Source organism: Mesocricetus auratus, unplaced genomic scaffold (genome assembly GCF_017639785.1).
Source record: "Mesocricetus auratus isolate SY011 unplaced genomic scaffold, BCM_Maur_2.0 Super-Scaffold_100015, whole genome shotgun sequence".
NCBI classification, from domain to species: domain Eukaryota; kingdom Metazoa; phylum Chordata; class Mammalia; order Rodentia; family Cricetidae; genus Mesocricetus; species Mesocricetus auratus.
This window is the reverse complement of record NW_024429198.1, coordinates 16,818,200-16,842,068: the sequence shown is the minus strand read 5'-3', so window position 1 is coordinate 16,842,068 and position 23,869 is coordinate 16,818,200. Positions and strand designations below refer to the sequence as shown.

Genomic DNA, 23,869 nt, shown 5'->3' with positions numbered 1-23,869 from the left:
GGCCAACAGTGCTTTATTCATCAACCAATATGAGAGACATATTTACAGAATGACATCTCTAATCATCTCCTCTTTTCTGTCTAAAAAAAAGAAAGGTTTTAACATTAACATAGTCAAATTATATACAACAGAACAGTTATCAAGTAAGAACTATAGTTACAATATTTAATCCATTAACATTTAGTATGATTTAAAGAAAGCATTTTATCATCTATCCTATCTGAGTGAGCCTAAAGTCTTATATGTATTTTATCTTTTATCAAAACTAAGGAAAACTATAATTATAACTATCTGTCCTCAACTCCATCAAAGACAACAGAAGGATAATATATAAACAGTAGAATTGACAGAGACATCTCACTACTTGGACAGTTACCTGAAGTTCTTCTGTAACATTGGGGCATCCATCTTCAGCTCAGAGACCACAGTGTGACCGGCAGACGTATCAGTAAAGCAGGAAATTTTAAACTGTCTACCTGCATTGGCAGTTTGTCAGTCAATTTCCTGTGTCCTGCAGAATGTCTGGTTGAATCTTCCATGAAGCACAAACCCATTAGAACTGTCCAATCAAGTTTAGCAGTTATTTTCCTGTGGGTCCTGCATGTCCAGTCTATCAAACAGTAAAGGCAAGAGCTGTTTCTTGCCCAAATAGCTAATCTTGCCACATTGAAAGCCAACTGTATAACATCTTCCTTTGACCTAAATGGTGTGCCAGAGTCAGTTGTATCTGTCATGAAAAACCCTGAACTATTTTAAATGCCATATTCTGAAGATCTTTGAAAGATTTAAGGAATATCTATCCATCTCAAATACATCTCTGAATATATAGAAAACCTAACTAACCTAACTATAAGTTTTGACTACAATAGGTGATTATATACAGTCTGCATTTAATTATGCATTACATTTTAAAATAACACAATATTTAAACAAGAGGAAGGAATATACATATCACAAAATTGACCTTAAATTTGTATCAATGAATGAAAATCCATACCAATACAAAGTATTCATTTCTATACCATGGTCTCCTTTTTATCTTTAAAAAGAGATTGGTTGTGATCATTAACCATTCATAAGCAACCCCATTTTAAATGAAAACAAACATTTATAAACAATATTTGAGAATTTTGGTGTTGTTGATTCCAAAGTGCTTCCTGATGGCTGGGGGCACTGTCCATACCGTGGGGATCATGAAAAAACACAGAAACCTGGCCAAGTCCTTGTTTGTGTAGTCTGCATCATCATAGCTATTTCAGATGCTAGACTGAGTGGGTCATTGCTTCATCAAACCACACTAGTATGGAAGAAATCCATAGCTTTATATTTTCTGTAGAAACACAAGCATAAACGCTTTTCCCAAGTAACCTGTCCATATAGTTAATTTAGAAGTGATAGCATTTTGAAAATATATAAGTTCGATTAACTCCTTAGCAGTCAAACAATTCAAAGACAGCACTATAGCATATGATACCCAGACTCTCTTCATACTTTTCATCTTTACGTGACCTTTTTATTACTCTATTTCTTTTTCTTTTATTTATTTATTTATTTTTTTCTCTGAGACAGGGTTTCTCTGTGGAAATCCACCTGCCTCTGCCTTGGGAGTGCTGGGATTAAAGGCTTGTGCCAAAACACGAAGCCATTATCCTGTTTCTTTTTCTCTTCCAAGCCTACATATATTTTTTAACATACTGTAAGCCTTTTAGAGTTTTACTTCATCTGAATCTGTTTTTCTGGTCATGTGTCTGTTATCTGCTAAACAACATTGCTAAAATTAAATAGGTGTCTGCTTTAGCCACCAGCTTTCCAACATGACAGGCATAAGTTTACCTCAAAAGTCTCTGCTTGTCTCTAGCAAAACAGAGCTCACCAGAGAAAATGCTGCTACCAAGTAGCCATGCTTCTCTCTGTTCTTCTGTTTCTAAAATCCCTTTTAAGCTTTTGTCATGCAACCAACGTTGGGCGCCTTGTATACTAAGCAATCTTCCTGCCAGCCTGGGCCCAGAGTGAGTCAACCCAAATGAACATGCAGGATATGAAGCTGTTGGCCGTTTGCTATGGTTTCTCTTTGGCTAGCTCTGACAAAATTATTAACCCATAATTATTAATCTATATGTTTTTACAAGTATTTATCTTACCAAGGATGCAGCCTCATGTGTCCTGTCTTCCTGAGATCACATGGTGACTCCCTAATCTTGACTACATTTCCCTGAATCCCCCTCGATGCCTAGTGTCACCTATATTGTATCCCTGTTGGCCAACAGTGCTTTATTCATCATCCAATTAGAGAGGCATCTCCCATCAATATGGTGGATTACATTGATGGATTCTCATATGTTGAACCATCCCTGCATCCCTGGGATGAAGCCTACTTGATCATGGTATATGATTTTTCTGATGTGTTTGTTCTTGGATTGGATTTTCCAGTATTTTATTGAGTATTTTTACATCAATGTTCAAGAGGGATATTGGTCTATAGTTCCATAGAGGGAGGAGTGAAGAGTAAAGTGGTCAAGACCAGGGTGATGAAACCCACAGAAGCAGCTGACCTGAACAAGGGGAAGCTCATAGATCTCAGATTGATAACAGAGGTTAGCATGGGACTGATCCAGACCCCTTGAACATGGATGTCAGTTAGGAGGCCTCAGCAATCTATGGGACCTCGGGTAGTAGATCAGTATTTATCCTTGGCTTATAAATAGACTTTGGGAGTCTATTCCACATGGATGGATGCTCGCTTAGCCTGGACGCATGGGGGACAGCCTCTGTCCTGTCTGGCATGATATGTCAGACTTTGAAGAACCCCCATGGGGGGCCTCACCTTCCCTTGGGAGTGGAGGGAGGATGGTTGGGGGAAGTTGTCTGGGGAGTTAGGGAGGAGAAGAGGGAAAGGGAGCTGGGATTGATATGTGAAGCAAGCTTGTTTATGATTTAAAATTTTTTAAAGTGAAAAAAATGTTAGTAATATTCCTAATAAGAACAAAACAATTATGTTTGAGATCATAGAAAATGATCCTCATATGTAAAAAAGCATCAAAATCATATAAGATTGTTATTGATCATAAATAGTAGCTCCATAGTCTACTGCTTTTCTCTTATTTTTTATTTTTGCTTACATGTGATATGCATCCTATTGCCTTCCCTTTGCTTAACATCTAGTGTTAGATCCTGGCTAACATTCATTTTCCTGGTGCATAGGTCAAAACACTTGGTGGAAATGGAGTGTTTATAATACTCTAACTGCCCAAAATGGTCCCTTTTGATTGTTTATTTCTGTATTACATGGGAAACAATATCTGATCTTTCAAGACCTGGATGATGCTTTGTGAGTCATTGGAAAATAAACATATAAGAACCCAAACCCCCAATGACTCTTCAAAGAGTATCTGTTTTGTTAGTGTGCTTATTTTTTATAACTCATTTGATGTTTTAGGATTTTACACAAAGCATTTTTATTATGTTTAAGCCCAGTTTCTCCCTGCTTATCCCTTCACTTCATACCTAACAAACTTCATGTGCTAATTTTATAGAAATCCATTGTGTCAAATTACTGCTCTCTATACTAAGTATCATTCAGTTAAAAAAGACATAGAAGAAGACAGTGTGTGGTACAAAATACCCCATTGGTGTTAACAGGAAGAATTTTCCAATAGTAAATGTGTGAGTCCCGATGTATAAAGACATTATTTAAACAGGAACAGACTGTGTCACTTACAGGTTAGAATGTAAGATAGTTACACAAACAACTTTCCACCTGGTTGAGCTCATTGAACTCATCTGCTTCAATCTAAATGACATATCTACCATCTCCTCTATTCCTTTCACATGCACATAATTTGGTCTAGAACATTGTCTTAATGTTTACATTTTTATTGTTAATGATGCACTAGGCTATTGTTTGTTTCAATTATAATTAAATCAATACAACAGAACAAAACAAGCTGTTTACTGTAGTAAATGACTTCAAGTAGTATTCCTTGGGTTTGAAAATTATTTAGTGATATACTTCAGGTTCTTATTCACAAGTTTAATCCAATCTGCTGGTTGTTAGAGATCTTCAGTACATTACACATGCAGACACATCTGATAAGGGAGCTCTATTGCCTTAGGCAACTAATTTTTTTGAAAATTGATCCTATAAAGTAGTCATCCAAACATGCCTATTTGAACTCTTGTTATTAATCTAATTCTGTTGTAATCTTCAGGCAAATATTTGAATAAAACAATCTAGAAGCAATGTTCAAAGTATAGCCTATCACATCCTCCATTATTAGAAATGACCAAGCCAAGTGTATGCTTCAATTATTAATTTGGAAATACATTATAAATTATATAAAATATACAATTAGGTCATATGGCACCATTAAAACTTTTCAAAAATGATTGCATACACATTCCTCAATCTTTGAATAGTGAATGTGTATGTACCATAAAAGGATGAGCCAAAGAAATACACCCTGACCATGAAAACAGAGCCAAAAAGAGCAAAAGTCACCTCTTAGCCTTGAAACCAGAGCCAATGAAAGAAACATACATTGGTGCTGAAACCAAGACCCAAAATCCAAAATTTAAAAAGGGCCATTGAAAGAAACATGCTTTGGCCCTGAAATCAAAGACAAAAAAAACAAAAAACAAAAAACAAAAATCACTCCCTGGCCCTGACAAACTAGCATGAAAACCAACCAATTCTCGAGCACGAAATCAGCCAATCTTTGAGCTTGTTCACACTGTGGGATTGAAATCCAACCAATTCACACCCAGAAAAATCTAAACCCTTGAAAAACTCCACCCCAAAGAAGCCCTAAAAAGCCCCTCTACCTGTTCAGTTTGGGGCTGCTTTTTGACATTCTGGCAGAGGCAGCCACTCTCCTGGATTCCTTCATCCTAATAATTCCTTTGAATGAGTTTTGCTGGAGTGGGGCAGGACAGAAAAGAACTTTTCCCACAGAGCAAGAGTAAACTGCTACATTTCTGCAGTAGCTATCACTTCAGCAGGGTGGTTTAGAAAAGCAAGGGACATTTCTGTGAGACACTCCTTTAGTATAGTGAAGGAGAGCTGAGCTGTAACGCAATCTAGGGCTCTCTTGGAGAGAGACTGGTACATTCCCTTGGGAAAACTAACCCCAACCTGAAAACTGTTACAGGTATACCCTGACATCTAACAGCCAGGATACCTTTCTCTTCAGAGCTGTAGATATATCCTGGCTTCTGACAGACAGGATACTTTTCCCATTAGAGCTTATAGATAGAGCCTAGCTTTTCGACAGTAGGATACCTCTCATTAGAGCTATAACACTTATAGTATGCTTTGGTAATATGTTCATGTGCCTTTCTCTCTAAAGAATATAGTAGTCCCAAATCTCGTGTTGGTGGCACAAGCCTTTAATCCCAGCAGTTGGGAGGCAGAGGCAGGTGGATCTCTGTGAGTTTCAGCCCAGCCTGGTCTACAGAGCAAGTTCCAGGACAGCCTCCAAAACAATACAGAGAAACCCTGTCTCAAAAAAAAAAATAAGATAGTCCCAACATCGTCCCAGAGGGCCATTCTTCTCCCACCTCTTTTGTACTAGAGGTATTTTCTCAGCTCTCCACATTCACTGTGAATTCCCAGTCTCCTCTTGATATCTTCTTGCGTATTTGTCAGTATTTCAGAGACAAGTCACACATCAAGGCTTGTACATACACTTTGCAGTTTGAACGAAGAAAAAGGCAGCTAGCTTTTGTAAAAATTTTCCCTAGCTTTCAAAATATCTTGCCCCTAAAGTAATTACTAAATGCTTCAATGCAATATTATTTTGTAATTTGAAGGGACTGCAAATTCCCAGTAGCATTGTTGTGCTTTCCCCTCTAACATCATCACTCTAAGAGCCGAAAATCAAATGCAAGAATGATAGCACCAACCAATTTAAATGTATATTATGTCTGCTTTCAGAAATTAGGGAAGGAACTATAAGGTAGGCTAACAAAACAACTCTTCTCAGTGTGATTTGAATATCCTTTAAAATTCATTCACGACGTGATTGCCACATTGCCCAAATATGAAAGTTTAAATATTTGGATTAATGAGAAATTAGTATTAATTGATAAACAAGGAGTAAATAGTCAAGACTGCTATTTTGTTCTCCATTTGATCACTCTAGCAAGTGGCTTAAAAGAAACTTATGAAGAACCACTGTCATATAATGCAGTCACTGGTCATTGAAGTCACTGAATATTCAATCATGCCAGTTAACCAATTCACCCCATATTTGCCTAGGGAACGTGCTTCCTAATTGGGGAAATTCAAGGTTTCCAACAGAGACCTAAGTACAGAATATCTTTACTATTGTTACTGAGTATATTGTAGTAGAACAAGTGCTATTAATTGACAGATGCAAACATATTTGCATCTAAAAGTAGTCCAACTAAGCACTTTGCTACTACTGTTTTCTTGGTAGGTGATTACTCTTAGCACTGGCATTTGGTTTTGCAGCATGGTTTCTACTATCCAAGTTTGGACAGAAACAGGGTAGCGAGGTTCCTAACTTGTCACATAATCATAATGAGAAACATCTAACAATATGAAGTTCCATAAGACTAAGTAATATAGTAGATCTATGAAATACCTTTTCAATATACAGTATATTCTTTTTTCTCTTTATTTTTTATTTAAATTAGAATAAAGCTTGTTTTACATATCAGTCCCAGTTCCCTTTCCCTCCCCTCCTCCTCTGTCACCCACTAACCACATCCCATCCCATCCCCTTTCTGCTCCCCACTGAGGGTGAGGCCTTCCACGGGAGATCTTCAGAGTGAGTCATATCCATTGGAGCAGGGCCTAGATCCTCCCCGTGTGTCTAGGCTGAGAGAATATCCCTCTATGTGGTTTGGGCTCCCAAATTCCATTCCTATGCTTGGGATAAATATTGGTCTACTACCAGAGGGTTCATAGATTGCAGAGGCCTTCTCACTGACATCCACATTCAGGGTGTTCTATTTACAGTAGTTTTTCAAGTTATAGGTAATTTACAAATTAAAATAAAAGACATCAGGCAGTAAAAACATCATGAAGGTTGATTTCCTTATTACAGCATTATCCAAATATAAGGATGCTAAGTGGGAGTTGTATATATTTCATTCACCAACAAAATAAATATTTAGAGGTATTTTGCAGTATGCAGGGAAATCTATTGAATTAATACCCTGGTATAAGATTCTTGTAGCTATATATAGTCAAATCCAATATTATATTACCTCAACTTCCATCTAGTTGTTTCATAATCTACTAACATACTTCCTGACATTTTAGGGACAACAATTAACAGGACTTATGAAAGTGGTTTAGAGGATATGTTATTTTTTATCAGATAAAATATTATTAGGTATTTTGCCATTGCATGGTAATCTCTAGGTATAATTAATGAGGTCAAGAAATAGTGAAGGGCAGGGTAGCTATACAACAAGTGGGAAGCCTTTCACACCAACTCCCTCAAGTGCTTTTCTACTTTATCTACAAGCCAGGTCGACTTGGACTCCTCTGGCAAAGAAGAAAGGATGGTTTTGCTGTCAAGAGAGGCTTAGGTAAACTCAGTGTTTTAAGCTTCTCTGCTTAACCCCAAACCACTCAGATGCCCTTAGAAGCTTTCTCACTCTCTTGTATCAATCTGATCTAATGATTTTAAAGCTATGCTTTTATGTGTGTGCCTTTCTTGGCTTGTTTTCTTGCTCACCTCTAAGCTCTCAAATACAGTGAAAATAAGTAACCTACCTTAGAGTTTCAGAATCAACATTACAAGTAAATAGTTAAGGAGAGTTAACTGGGTTACTGAAGCCGTGCTGCAAAAGGTTCTCTATCACCACGTGTAGACATAATTGACTACTTGATTAATTGAAAACACCACTGCTTGATGTACATATTCTAAACACCATTTACTATCAACCAAAAATCCATCTCTGCTTAAGGGCCAAAGCATAATCATACAAATATCTTGGAGTCATTATAAATAACCCTTTACTCTTTCAATTCTTCTGTTCTCAACTTCTAGTCTAATTCGATTTAATCATTGTAGTGTCAAGAATTCAAAAAGCACAAGAGTTGTTTCACCAGGAAGTTTAACTTGTATCTTGGTGGACTGAAAACAAACAAACAAACAAACAAACAAACAAACAAGTAAGGTAACAAAAAGGCAAGCCTCTGTGGGAACAACAGACCTCCGGTGGAGGCTCACTTTCCCATTAGCCTGGGAGTAGGCAGCTATAAGACAATGTTTACTTAAAACATGCTTACTAAAAACAATACGGTGCCTGGAGCAATAAGTTCCTAATAAGGGCTCACCCATGGGAATGCCCTGACCTCAACCTTTTCCAAAGACTAATCGCCTCTTCCTGATCCACCCACCGCTGCCTCTGGTGTCGGGGCATATAACCAGCCAGGGGTAAAAAAGGGAGCGGAAGCTTTTCTTGAGGGAAGCCTTTCTTGGGAAGCTTTCTTGAGCCTTCTTGGGGGCCTGCTTAAAGTTTCTTTGCACCACCGACTGGTCTCTGTGTCATCAATCTCGACACCCTCCACACATTCTCAGATACAGGCATTACAGCCGCCGGCAAGCCGCCACCAAAGGAATGGAAGAATAACAAAGACTTCCCTCACAATTTTTCTTCTGTCATTTAGATAACAATAAATGCTTCTAAGGCAGTCACAGCAATTTGCCATTTCTGAGTTAAAGTCCTCAAATTTGGTTAAAGCTCTTGGAAATATTTTATTTTCTCAGTGACTCCAGAAAGAATGAGGGATTGGGGCAGGAATAAACAAGTCTGATGTTAAGTACTTCTGGGTCACTGAAAGCTGAATCTTGAGAATATCAGAAGCAGATAGAAATCAGAATCAAAGGCTTTCTGGAAGAGTCTATAAGGAAGTGGTTCTCAACCTGTGGGTCATGACCACTTGAGTGATAAATAACGCTTTCATAGGAGTCACGTGGGACCACCAGAAAACAAAGATATTTACATTATGATTCATAACAATAGGAAAACTGCATTTATGATTGAGCAAAAAAATTAATTTATGGTTGAGGACCACAAAAATATAAGAAACTGCCATAAAGGATTTCAGCATTAGAAAGCTGTATAAAGTGAAGAAAACTGTAAAATAACACAAATAAGAGCCCTCCACACCAAAGGAAAAGAGGATTCTTTTATTTGGCTTGACTTTTAGCTGTATACGACACTTGGCAAAATCTAAAGAAAGTAGTCCAAAAAGATTAAATGTTCTAGCCGGGCAGTGGTGGCACACGCCTTTAATCCCAGCATTCGAGAGGCAGAGGCAGGCAGATCTCTGTGAATTCGAAGCTAAGCTGGACTGACAGCCTCCAAAATAATACAGAGAAACCCTGTCTTGTAAACCAAAAAAAAAAAAAAAAAAAAAACCAAAAAAAAAAAAAGATTAAATGTTCTTTCAGGAACCTAAGGCCAGATTCTTAGAAAGAAACATGGAAGGATATATAAGAGAATAGATGGATGACTGATGCAATTGTCTGTCTTGGTGAGTAGATGTACAATCTTGGTTCATTTTTATTCATTTTCATGCCTACTTGAATCACAAAGAATATGGTAGTCATTAATTGTTCATAAGCGTGCCTGAGTAAAAATGAGACACATTTGAGTTAGAGGCATTTAATGTTAACACAAGTCATGCTGAAATCTGTCTGTCTATGCTCAGACCAGTCACCTATATGAACTATTTACTGCAATTAACCTGATCAATCCTACAGCTGACCCCATAATGAATTTTCATTATTATTATATTATGAACAGTTTTACCACTAATTTATAAAATTACCTTCCCTAAAGTTTTAGAATGGCTTGGGATATTATGACAGAGCTTCAAAACCAGAAGGACCATGTTATTTTGATATTTTTCTAAAGATTTTTTAGATTACACACACACACACACACACTCATGTACACATACACACATTTTATTTAAGCAGTTTGCTTTAATTAAGCAAGCTGATAAATTATTTATTTTTTGGTAGTTGCCTCCTTGTAGCACCAGCATTAATTCACAGACCATACTCTGTACCTCATATCTAAAGTACACTGTCCCTTTCTGCTCCTTCTGGTAAGGTCTCATTGGGTCACTCAGAGACAGATATGCAATAATCTAAAAAAAATCATGAATTACACCTAGATATAGTGTTTCTTGATTTGTGAAACTAACCTTGATTTGGTGAACAGCTCAGTCTTCTTACTATAAGTATGTATCAAAATTGGGCTTTGGAATTTTATTTCACAAAATTTTTAATACTCTCATTGATAATTTTGCTCCTAAATTTCAAAGTGTTCTTCTCTCAGTAGGTTATAGATACAATTCATCAGAGAATATCCTTGGCAATGAATTTGCGAGTTCTATGATTCCAGCCAAAAAGATAAAATGATATTGATTTTAGTAAGAATTCTACATCTAGATGTTGGAAATGATACCCTGGGTATACATCCCAGCCATCAGCTAATGTTATGAAAAGGAATATTAAAAGCAAGAATATGTTATTTAATGAATGTCTAAGTGGGCAGTTCTATTAACTGGGGACAAATCTCTATAAGTATGTAAGTACTTATAGAGAAAGACATAGGGGCAGAGGGACAGTAAAACCGGAAATAATTTTGTTTTCATTGTATTTTGCTTCAAGATGCTTTCAAAATTTAACTACTATAACAGTTCACTGATCCAAGTATTTGGCTCCAAGATTAATATCCTTTCAGTTTACAGAGAGAGATTAATTATGTCTTTGATATTTCTGTCTTAAAATGCTTGCATTTACCATAAACTTTTGTATTTATTTCTGCAAAAAAACATACCATTTACTGCATAATGACTTTATTTTTGTATATGATAGTTTCATCTTTAAGGGAGTTATTTATTTGCACTTATTGTCATAATAGATACAATAGTATATGGTTTTCAATGAATAGACAGAGGAGTTAAGTGGCATGACTTCAAGTTTTTAAGTACCACAAATACATGTAAGAATTTGAACACAAGGCTTTTCAACAGGTCACATTTTCTCCTTTCTCCAATGAGATAATGAGGAATGGCAGGAAAGGAAACTTGAAATATGTACCATGTTCCTGAGTATTACCCATTCTTTCATTAAGAGGCTCAGTTTCAAAGTATTTCTTCCAATAATATACATTAATACACATGATGGATATTGTATTCTGGAGAGTTAAAAAGCAGGTCAGCTTTCCATATCAGAAAAACACAGCCTCAATAGAAGGATATATAATGAATTAATAATAAACATTTAGCTCACTATGCAAACTTTATGTTTAAAATCACAAAACTCAAAGGTAGTTGCCCTCTATTGCAAACACAAGTTTCCTGAATGAGAAGTCAGGGTTATGCATATGTGTAAGTAGTTGTGTCCAAGACCCAGTGGATGTGTCAGCAATAAAAATTCCGTACCTCAGGCTCAGTGGTCATTGAAGAAGAAGGGATAGAAAGATTTTAAAAGCCAGAAAACCAGGGAGTTTAGTGAGAGATTGTATCTCATAGGAATGTCAGAAGCTATATCTATAGGTCTCACCAATGTGACCAATATGAGATGAAGAATGACTATACTAAATATGCTGCAGTGGACAGGGAAAACCCACAAGTCATCAAATCTACACTAAGTACCATGAGCAGCTAAGGAAATCTGAGAGTGGGAAAGGTACTCTTAGCTAGGGAAGAGTATACCAACTGGTGGTACAATATGAACCAGTAGTCAGTCCTGAAAACACACCCAAGAGTGGTAAGTGCAGATTGAGTCAGATGCATGTATATATTAGAATACCTATGTATAAATATAAATAATTGTGTGCATAGCAACAATTAATCAAATAGGATGCCATTAATTTGAAAGAGAGCAAGACAGTATATATGGGAAGGTTTGGAGAGAATAAAGAGAAGAGAAGATGTAGTTATGTTATAATCTCAAAATAATAAAAGAATTCTTTTAACAACATCACATTTTGCAAAAAAAAAGTTTGTCTACCTATGTCAGTTACTCGAAATATTCTCTTTCTTGTTCTAATTAAATTTTACAAATAAATGTGAAGAATAAAGAACTCCCTAGGTTTTAAACACTTGCTTAGCAAATATGAATATACTTTGTCCAAAAACATCAATTGGCTGCAGATATATTTCTGATGGTAAAACTGTGTTTCATGTTTTCCACAACAATGAGTGGGTTACTATAACCAATCAAGTATATGCAAAAAAGTAATAAGCTACACTAAACAAATTGAGCCATGAATTTAAAAGAAAGCAAGGAAAGGAATATGCAAATATATAAAATGAGAAAGGGGAAAATATGCATTACATTATAATCCCAAAACATCAAAGGAAGAGTTTTTAATAATATGTAAGTCTAAAATACCAAATTATTATAACTGTGTAGAACAATAACCCTTATGGCACCCACATAGGAAAATAAATTCTTTCTTTCTTCCTTCCTTCCTTTCTTTCTTCCTTCCTTCCTTCCCTCCTTTCTTTCTTTCTTTCTTTCTTTCTTTCTTACTTCTTTCTTCCCTCAGAGATTAGCTACTTACAGTTTCTTATGGGATTAAAACTGCAATTAGCACACAGACAGGTAATCCTAATCATTATAATTTCCCTCAAGTAGCTGAAAATTATGTATGAACAAATGCTGTCCAGAAAATTAACATAACCTTGATTGATGGATCCCCAAATTAGAAACAAGCAAGGCGTGTTACTGTCACTGAATAGATGATAAAACTGCTTCAATCACTTAGTGAGATATTATTTAGCAATGAAAAGAAATAAGCCAGCAAACAGTAGAAAGATATAAAAAATTTAATTTCATATTACTCTACTTAAAAATTATTCAATATTGAAGAGATATGGAGAGAGTGGACAGCCTTGTCCTGTTCCTGATTTTAGAGGAATTGCTTTGAGTTTCTCTCCATTTAGTTTGATGTTAGCTGTTGGTTTACTGTATATTGCTTTTATTATATTCAGATACGTTCCTGTTATCCCTGATCTCTCTAGGACCTTTATCATGAAGGGGTGCTGGATTTTGTCAAAGGCTTTTTCAGCATCTAGTGAGATGATCATGTGGTTTTTCTTTCGCAGATTGTTAATATCGTGGATTACATTGATAGATTTTCTAATGTTGAACCATCCCTGCATTCCTGGAATGAAGCCTACTTGATCATGGTGGATGATTTTTCTGATGTGTTCTTGAATCCGGTTTGCGAGTATTTTATTGAGTATTTTTGCATCAATGTTCATGAGGGAAATTGGTCTTTAGTTCTCTTTCTTAGTTGTGTCTTTGTGTGGCTTGGGTATCAAGGTAATTGTAGCCTCATAGAAAGAGTTTGGCAGTAGGCCTCCTGCTTCTATTGTGTGGAATACTTTGAGGAGTATTGGAATTAGCCCTTCTTTGAATTTCTGGTAGAATTCTGCACTGAAGCCATCTGGGCCTGGGCTTTTTTTGGTTGGGAGACTTTTGATGACTGCTTCTATTTCATTAGGGGTTATAGGTCTGTTTAGATTGTTTATCTGTTCTTGATTTAGTTTTGGCAAGTGATATCTATCCAGGAAATTGTCCATTTCCTTTAAATTTTCAAATTTTGTGGAGTACAGATTTTCAAAGTATGCCCTGATGATTCTCTTGATTTCCTCAGAGTCTGTTGTTATGTCCCCTTTTTCATCCCTGATTTTGTTAATTAGCATGCTCTCTCTCTGTCTTTTGGTTAGTTTGGACAGAGGTTTGTCTATTTTGTTGATTTTCTCAAAGAACCAACTCTTTGTTTCATTGATTCTTCTCAGTGTTTTCCTGGTTTCTACTTGATTGATTTCAGCCCTCAATTTGATTATTTCCTGGCGTCTGCTCCTCCTGGGGGAGTTTGCTTCTTTTTGTTCTAGAACATTCAGCTGTGCTATTAATTCTCTAGTATGACTGTTCTCCAGTTTTTTCATGTGGGCACTTAGTGCTATAAACTTTCCTCTCAGGACTGCTTTCAAAGTGTCCCATAAGTTTGTGTATGTTGTGTCTTCATTCTCATTGAAATCGAGGAAGTCTTTAATTTCTTTTTTTATTTGTTCCTTTACTCAGGGATGGTGCAATTGTGCATTGTTCAATCTCCATGAGTATGTAGGGTTTCTGCGATTTGTGTTATTGTTGAATTCTAATGTTAATGTATGGTGGTCTGATAAGATGCAGGGGGTTATTCCAATTTTTTTGTATCTGTGGAGATTTGCTATGTTTCCTATTATGTGGTCAATTTTAGAGAAGGTTCCATGTGGTGCCGAGAAGAAGGTATATCCCTTTGTATTTGGGTGAAATGTTCTATAGATGTCTGTTAAACCCAGTTAGGGGATACAAATAGGAAAAGAAGAAGTCAAACTTTCACTATTTGCAGATGATATGATAGTTTACATAAGTGACCCAAAAAACTCCGCAAGGTTACTCCTAGAGCTGATAAACACCTTCAGCAATATGGCAGGATACAAGGTAAACTCAAAAAAATCAGTGGCCCTATTATATACAGATGATGAAGTGACTGAGAAAGAAATCAGAGAAACATCACCTTTTACAATAGCCAAAAACAGCAGCAAATATCTGGGGACAATGTTAATCAAGGAAGTGAAAGACCTGTATATCAAGAACTTTGTGTCTTTAAAGAAAGAAATCAAAGAAGATACCAGAAAATGGAAAGATCTCCCATGCTCTTGGATTGGTAGGATCAACATAATAAATATGGCAATCTTGCCAAAAGCAGTCTATAGATTCAATGCAATGCCTATCAAAATTCCATCACAATTCTTCAAGGACCTGGAAAGAACATTAATCAACTTTATATGGAAAAACAAAAGGCCCAGGATAGCCAAAACATCCCTATACAATAAAGGAACTTCAGGAGGCATCACCATACCTGACTTAAAGCTCTATTATAGAGCTATAGTCCTGAAAACAGCTTGGTATTGGCACAAAAATAGGCAGGTAGACCAATGGAACCGAATCGAAAGCCCTAATTTTAACCCACACACCTATGAACACTTGATTTTTGACAAAGAAGCTAAAACTGTACAAAGGAAAAAAGAAAGCATCTTCAACAAATGGTGCTGGCATAACTGGGTACTGGTATGCAAAAGACTGCAGATAGATCCAGGTTTATCGCCTTGTAGAAAACTTAAGTCCAAATGGATCAAAGATCTCAACAGAAATCCAGCCACACTGAAACTTTTAGAAGAGAAAGTGGGAGATACTCTTCAACGAGTTGGTACAGGACACCACTTCCTAAACATAACACCAGTGGCACAGGCACTGAGATCGACAATTAACAAATGGGACCTTCTGAAACTAAAAAGCTTCTGTAAGGCAAAGGACACAGTCAAAAAGACAAAAAGGCAGGCCACAGAATGGGAAAAGATATTCACTAACCCTACATCTGACAGAGGGCTAATCTCCAAAATTTACAAAGAACTCAAGAAACAAGTCTCCAAAACACCAAAGGATCCACTTGAAAGGTGGGGTACAGAGCTAAATAGAGAATTCTCAGTAGAGGAGGCTAAAATGGCCAAGAGACACTTAAGAAAGTGCTCAACATCCTTAGCCATCAGGGAAATGCAAATCAAAACAACTCTGAGATACCATCTTACTCCTGTCAGAATGGCTAGAATCAAAAACACCGAAGACAATTTATGCTGGAGAGGATGTGGGGAGAGAGGAACACTCCTCCACTGCCTGTGGGAGTGCCGACTCATACAGCCTCTTTGGAAATCAGTATGGAGATTCCTCAGGAAAATGGGAATTAATCTACCACTAGACCCAGCAATTCCACTCTTAGGCATTTATCCAAATGAGGCAGGTTCATACAACAAGGGCATCTGCTCCACTATGTTCATAGCAGCATTGTTTGTAATAGCCAGAACCTGGAAGCAACCTAGAAGCCCCTCAACTGAAGAGTGGATAGAGAAAATGTGGTACATTTACACAATGTAGTATTACTCAGCAGAAAAAAAGAATGGAATCTTGAAATTCGCAGGGAAATGGATAGCACTGGAAGAAACCATCCTGAGTGAGGTAACCCAGTCGCAAAAAGACAAACATGGTATGTACTCACTCATATATGGATTTTAGACATGGATCAGGATAGTGCCAGTCTGCACTTCTACAGATAGAGAGTCTGGGAAACAGGAAAGAACATAAAAGATATGCATATATGCATAGTACCCAAGAGAAGAGGATGGAGACAAGATCCTCTGAATGGATGGGGAACACGGCGAGGGGTGGGGGGGAGTGGGAGCTGGGAAGAAGAGAGGGGGTGAAGAGGAAGAGAGTTGGTCATGGGGGAACAGGAAGTTGAGGGGGTGGGGGTAGAATGGGGGAAGAGGAAATCATAGAATCGAAGACAGATCAGGCACCAGAGTGACCTCGAGTGATCTAAAGGGTTAACACCAATTGGCAAGCTAAGCAATAGTGGAGGGAGCACCTCGAATGCCCATTCCTGATAATGAACTTGATGTCTATAACCATCCGGGAGCCTTTATCCTGTGACTGATGGAAGCAGAGGCAAACACACAATTAATCACTGAACTGAACCCAAGGAACCCAGTGACAGAGAGAGAGGAGTGATGAGCAAATTGGCAAAGAATGGGCTGGCAAAACCAGCAGAGACAGCTGATCTGAACAGGGGAGAGCTCTTGGACCCCAGACTGACAGTGGCGAGGCCAGCATGGGACTGATCTGGACCCCCCAAATGTGAGTGTCAGTGAGAAGACCTGGGCAACCTATGGGGCCCTGAGCTGTGGATCAGTGTCTATCCCTGGTATACAAACTGTCTTCGTATGCCTATAGCACAAAGAGAGATGCTCTCTCAGCCTGGACTCTTAGGGGAGTGCCTGGACCCTACCAAGAGTAAAATGACAGACTCTAGATATCCCCTATGTGGAAGGATTTGGCAATAGGGTGGGAGGGAGGGGGGGGGAAGGGGAGTGCAGGAGGAGGGGGAGGGAGAGGGAACTGGGATTGACATGTAAAACAAGTTATTTAAAATTAACATAAAAAATGATAAAAAAATAATAAATTTAATAAAATAAAATAAAATAAAATTATTCAAAAAACTGTATACCGTCTTACATGATTATAACACTTTAAAGTCTACTAAAGGGAAATCTAAGGACAAAATGGTAAAGGCAGAGTTTCCCAGGAGAAAGAACTGTGTAAGCAGAGACTTGCCAGGCAAAGAACAGCATAAGACAAAAAAAAGCATTCAAGGGTACTCATATTGCAGATACCTGTCACTGTGAATGGACAAAAACTCTAGAACACATAATGTGAAGGGTCAAGATCAATAAAAGTTAAAGAATTTAAAAACATAATTGTATAAATGATACCTCGGGGCAAATTTAGAGCTAGCAATTGCAAAAAATAAGCCACACTGAATTAATATGTTCATAACAGAAAATCAGTACAGATAATGACAAAAAGTGGGGATAAAAGGATATCAGGAAACAAAAATGTTTACTCCTATTTCTGTCTAAACCTAAAATCTTTCTGAAAAATACCTATTCCTAGAAAAGATAGCATGTTAAGAATTTTTGAAACACAACAGGCATGCTCAAACCTGCTATACACGACTGCTAATTTCTGGAACATTTCAATATATTTTCTGTCAATAAAAGGATTACAATTGGTATTTATATCCCAGGACTTGCATTGATATATATGGAAGCCATTTAATAACACATAAATCTACCTTAACTGTATCATGATTAATAAAATGAGCATTTTCCTCAAATTTATAATCTTCTATTTAGTGCCAAAATCTCATTCATATTTCATAATAACTGAAGTTTGATGAACAATAGCGTTCAAATATTAACTTATATAACTCAAAAATGAATTCTAACGAGCAGAAAACAATGTACCAGAGAACCCTCTAGTATATATCTAAGGTCATAGTCAAACAAGATAAAACAGAAGAAATGATGGCAGAGATATGTATTTTTGTGCTAATATGAGAGGAAATATTAAATTCAGAAATACAATTTGTTGAAATAAAAAAGATGTCATAAAGGAAATATTATGCTGGGAGATGGCTCAGTGGTTAAGAGCACTGGATGCTCTTACAAAGGACTGGTTTGATTGTCAGCATACACTTGGTGTTTAACATACATCTCTAAGTCTAGTTCTAGTTGAACTAACATCTGCTAAAGGCACCCACATGACTCTGCTAATGTGGTACACAGACACACAGCAAAGTAAAAATAAATGGATCTTTACAAATTACAACCTGAGAGGTACTTTCATAAGACATACAACTAAGCTTCAATTAGAAATACAATAAAATTCTACAAACATTTCTTCTCCTGCAGTACCATCAATCTCATTCACTGCACTGGACTTAGTAGCATGGAACCTCCTGACTTTGTTTGAAGCCTGATATTGGTCTAATGTATAACCCTAACCCACATCCCTACTTCCTCAAAGTAGCAGGATGACTAGAAAGACAAAAAGACATGTTACACAAATCATGTGGACCCAAGTTCAAATACTTAATATCCATTTAAAGTCCAGAGATAGTTGTTCAAGCCTTTCTTGCTAGATCTTCAACGGAAGTCAGAATTAAGATGATCAATGGTGCTTGAGGTCACTAGTCTAGCTCAAGGCTCAGTGATAGTGACTGTGTTAATAGAATAGGATAGAGAATGATAAATCAAGTTAGCTGACACAATCCTTAGGATTCACACATATGCAGAGGAGGGTACACCTGCATACCCATGTGTGTTTGTACTGCATACATACAAAGGAACCCAAATACACATATACCCTATATACCCACACACACCCCACTCTATAACATACACAGCATTCATACATTTATACAAACACATATTGTTAAAAGCTTTATTTCCTTACTGGGTGATACAAGATATACTATACTTCTTTGGATTTTATGTATTTATTATTAAATAGGAAATATGAATATATTGATCTTGTTATTCTGGGCAAAAGTTGACACATATATATCTATATGCACATTTTGCAATGTTATTTATTAATTATATTTAATTTTAATTCTTATATCAAACTCTGTGCTTCTGTTTTTCGTATGTTTGCATTTTGTTTTCCAAGACAAGGTTTTACTGTGTAGCAGTTTTGAGTGTCGTGGAATTCCAGCCTGGCCTTGAACTAACAGAGTCCACTTTCCTCTACCTTCTGAGTATTGGGATTAGACGCACATGCCACCACCACCAGCTGCCCTTATAATTCTTTAATATAAGGTACTATATCTTGGAGAAGAAATAAAAAGCTATTAAAACATTCTTAATAACCTTGACAATTAATTTTCAGTAGCAGAGTTATCACCCATAACTCTGCTGATGATTTATACTATCATTGCTGCTTGTCTTAATATTATCTAGATAGATTTGAAATGACTTGCACAATATTGGGAGCTTCTAATGTTATTTCTTTCAACATATTAATGTTCAATTACGTCATATAATCCCTGCATCTATCTACCAAATGCATTGCTTGTGTGTGGCCTCATGTACGTTTCTTGGATGTCTAAACACATTCTGCACTAAGCCAGGATCTCTGTTGCAGCAGAGAAGGAAGAAGTTCGCGGGGTAGCTCAACAAGCACTGTGTCTGAAAGTGACAGGAAAGGGACCCTTTTTTCCTATAATCAGCTGTTATGTAATCGCTCCTTTATGTACACAGGAGTTCATAGTTGTGCAGAAAAAAAAACATGTTTAAGGATTCAAAAATGAACTTCCAACATGCAGATTGACCCCAACTCCCTCGTTTTATTTTCTGTTCTTCTGTACTTATGTTTACAGAAAATAGGTAATAATCTTGCTTAGCTAGATTTTGTTTGCTCTTTTTGAGAGTAAATGTTTTGAAATCAGAGTCATTGAGATCCTCTGTTTTGGACTCAGATATGTGAGAATAATGCAAAAATAAGTTCCTTAGATTGATTAATAATGGTGTCTCCTTAACAGGTAGCCTTTGAGTCTCAGTAAATCACCATGATTTAAATATTCCAGCTATTAGAGGTTATATCTATATTCATTACTAAATTCTAAGAATGGCAAGCATAGGGCATGTTTCTTTTCTTTTGAAAATAAATTTCCTATAGGTCTTAACACTGTCTGCTTTGTGGGTGGCACTGGAAAAATTCTTGAAGCAGTCCTCATGTCTTACAAACAGGAATAAATGCTGCAAGAATGCAGTATCACCTTGCTGTATTTTACTGAGTAAAACACAGGGAGAAAGAGCCCCCTAATGGTTCAGAGAGCTACAGAAACAGAGGTGGACATGCCTTCTTGGTTTTTTTTTTCAGTGTGGGTTAAAAAAAGCAATATGATACTATGGGAGTTAACGAGAAGGTGAATAAAAGATCCCATTGACCTCTCTCATAAATCAAAGAAAGAAGAGAAACTTAAGAGGCACTGAATGAGTAAACTGTAGATTTCAGACTTGGAATGACCCTTAGGTGTTTCAATCCCAGGACACTAGTCCTCTTTGATCTTGGTTATGGAGAAAGATAATATAGAATGCAGGGTGAATATTAATTAAATAGCTGAAAACTGAAGTGCTGATTTAAAAAGAACTCCCTTGCTCCAATCACTGAATATTTCCTGCCAGCTACATGAAGAATTATGTATCATAATAGAAATTGCAAATTTTTAAGTAATAAAACAAGAATAAAAGTAAAATTGAGAGTCCGGTAAGAGTTTGTAGATATGGAAGAGGTACAGGGGTTAAGACATAATTTTAAAAAGCTTTTAAAAGAATGTTCTTTTTATTGAAAATTTATATATACTGAAATTTAAATGAGCTAATAATAACAGACAATGCAACTGAAAATATGTCTCTTTTATAGAATAATACAACATAACCTATAAAGAAGTGGCATAAAAAACTTTACATTGTTGTAAGACAATTAAGTTTAAATAAACATATAGTTAAAAATAAATAATTCAGTTGAAACTAAATTATGTCTTCTCAGAAGACAAATCAAATAATTTGCATAAAATTACATAATACTACAGACAATATTTGACGTGCTGCTCAGAAAAGACAATTAACATAGAATGTTGAGTGCAGTAATGGATATACCTGACTTCAAGCAAGTGCTGAGTTTCTGTTAAAGATAATACAGCTGCATCAATTAAAGTATGTGCTAGGATTACTGTATTTCACAATTAGGTAATTGATCTCACTAATATTATTCAAAAGAAATAAACATAAAAATTTCTTCAACTCTCTCAATTGAAAACAAACGAACCAATACTCCATAACAACATACCAATATAGATACATAACTTTAGCAAAGCCATAGCTTATGTTATATCTACTCACATTATTGTTATTCTCTTATGATATTGTCCTGACCAAAAGAACTACTCAAGCCTCTAAAATTGTAATTGAAGGACAATGTGAAATAATGAAGATATATATTTTGCAAATATAATTATTTATTTTAAATAATCCCAAAGAGGAAATGATACACATATAATGTAGTTTAATGTGTGTTGTGTTGTGTTCTTTTTGTGTGTGTGTGTGTGTGTGTGTTGTGTTCTTAACATCAGATATTTTATTACCAAGAGGCTAGGCAACCTAGTGATTATTTTAAAAATGAAATAACACATTAAAAACTTTTGATCACGTATCACATAGAAGTAGATTCTTTGATAAGAGGTGCAACCCAGAGGACTTCACTCAGAAGGACAGGGAACTCTCATAATAAATCAGCTCTTCAATGATCCCAAAATAAATAGCCTTCCCTTACACATTAATACCACAAATCACTTTACTTCCTGCAAGCACGAAATAAGCCCCTTTCATCACCATGCTCTGCCTTTGCAGTTAATATTTTGACCCACAACCTAAGGTCAGTCATTTCCATCAGAACTGCATTGCTCCAGCCATTATGCCTGTTCCATTCCATCAGTTTCTTGAGAAATCATTTTCTAAAACCCTGCTCCCAGAAGAGAATTTCATATTCGAAAGACCACATGCGTTCACAGGGCTTTGCCTGCACATACCGTCTCTGACACTTTAAATATTAATTGATAGAACTGCAGCTCAGCAGTGAGCTCCAGAATGCCTAAGCAACTCTGGACTCAAATTTCCTCCTTTAGCCCAGAACTCTTTCAATAACAAATACAATATCCACAGCCACGATAAAAGGACAGTCTAATGTCACATTGTTGGGACACAGCATGCAGACTCTGAAAAGTTAAAACCACACTTAGAATGCAGATTTCACACAGAATAAGCAATCGGTAGCTTCTAAGTCCGCATCAAATTATAACTTGCAGTTCATGCAGTAATGGTACTTCTTGAAATGTTTTCATTATCAAAGTCATTTAACTTATTTAACAACAGAAAAGCAGTCTTTTTGAACATGTTATAATACTGACACTAAATCGACCTTACTATTTTTAGGAGGGATTAGACTTAATTTTTATAGGTAGAGAATGTACTACACAAATATAGCATGCAATGGTTGTATTAAAAGTGAATGTACCTGTGGATAAACATGCAAATGCAGTCATTTAAACACTTCACAGCATTGATTTTTAATGTTCTACTGCAAACTCAGTTTTAAAAGCAAGCGTGTTCTTACTGTGCCTGTCTGAAAGGAAACACATGAGAAAAAAATGATAATAATTTCCTTACCTGGAGCATGAAACTGTTCTCGCTGCAATGTAGGGGCTGGCTGAGGGCTTGGTTTTTGTTTTTCCTTCAAATCTGCTTTAATGCTGCACGAGTGTGTTCAGCTGTTCCAAGGTGAAGTCTGTTATTTCTCGCTGGCTGGCTCTCAGAGCTGACACCCTTTTGTAAAAGAAAAAGCAGCTCAGGAAGTTGTTGACTGAGGCAGCTGGCAAGCAGGATTATCCAACACCAGCAGCCAGAATGGTTCTCTCTCTCTCTCTCTCTCTCTCTCTCTCTCTCTCTCTCTCTCTCTCTCTCTCTCTCTCTCTCTCTCTCTCCTCCCTCCCTCTCTCCCTCTCTCCCAGATGCTCACTCAGCTCTAAGTCTTAGCTCCTGCTGCTGCTATGTAATCAATCTAGCCTGTCTGAAGCTAATAGTCCCCTATTTAACCAGCCAATCAATAGCAAGGAACCCACTGCTAGTCCCAAGAGCCTTTTCCAAGAGTGGTACAAACAATAAGAGTTTTGCCAGCAGTTTAGTCAAGTATTTTTCATTATTTTCTGTCCCTTAGCGATAAGATTTCAGAGGGCAGAGGCTCAAAGCAAGCTCAGTGTTATTGCAGATTTTTGCATATAAAACTTTAACCCTTCCTTTGCAACTGGTAACAATTTATAATTATGCAAACTCACATTCTCTGTAATTATTTAAGGCACATTGCAGAATAGGAATGAATGAATATATATATAATACATATATGTATATATATATATATATATATATATATATGTGCTAGAAACAACAGTGCCTAAAGCAACCTGTGTCTCTGATCAGTTAAAGAATGCCCAACATGGTTGAATGATGTTGAGTTATTCATTTTGTTCTTGAAAAACTGTGATCAATATTTTTGTTTCTCATAAAATGACAGATGATATTTGTAGATATTTTTGAAACAAGATCTGAGTCTGATGCCGTGTATAAAACATTTTTTGAAAACACAAAGCTACTAATAGATCTTGGAAGGAATCAAACAGAACATCTCACATCTAGCTCAAACTTAGAAGGTTAAGATAATTTCCTTCTTAAAGTGACACTTTTATTGCCCAGCTACTATGACTGGCCAGAATAAAGAAACAAAAACAAGCCTTTGGAGACCAGACTGGTCTTTCATTTCCCATACACTATCAGAAGGATGGGAGAAGATAGCAAGAAAATACG

At 36.5% G+C, this 23,869-nt stretch overlaps 1 protein-coding gene across 1 annotated transcript in view; it reads right to left on the bottom strand.

Moving 5' to 3' along the window:
• Cdh18 (cadherin 18) overlaps nt 1–22,920 on the bottom strand; it is a 796,302-nt gene extending 773,382 nt beyond the window's left edge. The window contains exon 1 of the mRNA XM_040757658.1: nt 22,679–22,920. The gene's annotated coding sequence lies outside the window, so the exon portion shown is untranslated. The remainder of the gene's footprint in view (nt 1–22,678) is intronic.
• Nucleotides 22,921–23,869: the final 949 nt, after the last annotated feature.